The 1,887-nt window shown below is 38.7% G+C and overlaps 1 pseudogene; it reads left to right on the plus strand.

Moving 5' to 3' along the window:
• The first annotated feature begins 1,090 nt into the window (after positions 1-1,090).
• Positions 1,091-1,673, plus strand: LOC100619054 (protein C1orf43-like; annotated as a pseudogene).
• Positions 1,674-1,887: the final 214 nt, after the last annotated feature.

A 1,887-nucleotide genomic window follows, 5' to 3' on the forward strand; every position in this document is an offset into this window, starting at 1 on the left:
TCAGTTGATTTCCCTCCAGTTCAATTGGTAAATTTAAAAATAAAAAGTGGTAGGTAAAAGATACAGTGAAATGTCTTAAAGTACAAAAAGAAGTTACTATATATTCTTAGTCCTATAAAAAGTATGAGTAAATCCTTTTGAAAAGCTTCAGGATATTAGGGGGCAGGTAAGTATTAGGTATGCCCCAATCAGTCTTTAAAATTTCAGGGCCCACACTCTAGGAAGTAAATTGAGGAAAAAAAAGCTCTAAGGAATGAGGGATCTGGCAACCAAGAAGAAAGAAGAATCCAACCTTAACAGATAATTATTAGCACATCATGATGACTTCATCTATTCTCATGGCTTAACATTGTCTTTACCCAGATAGGTGGAGCAGTGAATAGAGCTCTTGGCATATAGCCAGGAAGACCTGCTGCAATTTAAATAGGGTCTCAGATACTTTCTAAGTGTGAGACCCTGGGAAAAGACATGGGAATGGTTTCTCATTTCCTTCTCCAGGTTATTTTATACACAAGGTGAACAGGGTTAAGTGACTTGCCCTATTTAATCTCAGGTCCTTCTTCCTGACTCTAGGCTAGGCCAGGAATGAAAAGACTGAATAGATACAAGAAGAATATAACTCTAAAATTCATGTCTCCATGTCTAATCTCTCTCCTGAGCTCTAGCTCTGCATTTTCAGCTTCAAGCTACACTTATCTACATGGAGATGGGTTCCCCCCAAATCTTACTTTCTTCCTAAATGATATATTTCTATTTTTGGCATCACTATACTCCTAATCTCTAAAGCTCAAAATCTTTGGGTTCTCTTTGGATTTCTCCTCTTCTAAACTCCAACAGTTGATCATTTGCAAAGTCTCGCAGATTTGATCATAGTATAAGGATAGGCTTATATCCTATCCTTATATCCTATAGGATAAGCTTAAACTCCCCTATTTTTTCCACATTTACATGTTAAGCTTCCATTATTTTTCAAAGATTTTTGAATCTCAAATTCTCTCCTCACTTTGATACCACCTGCTGATATTATAAGGGATTTCATATAGATTTTACATGTGCTGTTGGAACCACCTGTTGTAAACAACACTGCTACAACTACCTATATAGATGGAAAGCATTGGAAGCTGTTCTTACCTCTGAGATCCCATTACATTCAGGGGGCAGGCATCCCCAGTCCCTTATGGTCAGGAAATTTCAATCCTGCTTGCTGGAACTTTGAAACACAAATGCTCCCTTCAAGGTGTCTGAGAGGCCCTCATTGATACCATGTTAGATGGCAATGAGAAAACTTGATAGGGAACTGGAATTTCTGGCCAGACAGAATATCTACACTATCAGAAAGCACTAAGTGAATTGGCTGCAGAATGAGCTGTCAAAGCCCATTCTGGGAGCTCTGAGATTCTGTACCAGTATCCACTTAAGGATCCTCTTAATATATAATAGTCTCCTGAAGTTCCCCTGCAACTATCCAGGTCATCTATCTGCCCTCCAGGCAGAAGAGAAAAAGAGCCAAGCACTTTCTAGAGCCAAAGAATTTTAAGAATAACTACAACAGACTAGAGAGCTCCCTTTGGCTGAGTTTGAGGAGAGCCAGTGCTAACATGGATCCAATAAGAAAATGCAGTCTCAGGACCCGAGGATTTCTCCAGGACAGAAGACAAAGCAGCACTTTATAATAACAGCATGATATTATTAGGCTCAGAATTCCTGAAATGTGTGGACAGAGCTCCTTCCTCAATTTATCCCTCTGGTCTGCTATAGAACTATACATAAGAAGTATTCTTTCTTCTTCCAGGAGCATTTTGATGGATCTGAATCACTTTCTCCTCCTCCAACTTGTTTTTGAACATGGTTATTTTTTGTTCTCTCCCAATGTTAGTTTTATTCTAA

The sequence above is a fragment of the Monodelphis domestica genome, chromosome 4, assembly GCF_027887165.1.
Source record: "Monodelphis domestica isolate mMonDom1 chromosome 4, mMonDom1.pri, whole genome shotgun sequence".
Taxonomy (NCBI): domain Eukaryota; kingdom Metazoa; phylum Chordata; class Mammalia; order Didelphimorphia; family Didelphidae; genus Monodelphis; species Monodelphis domestica.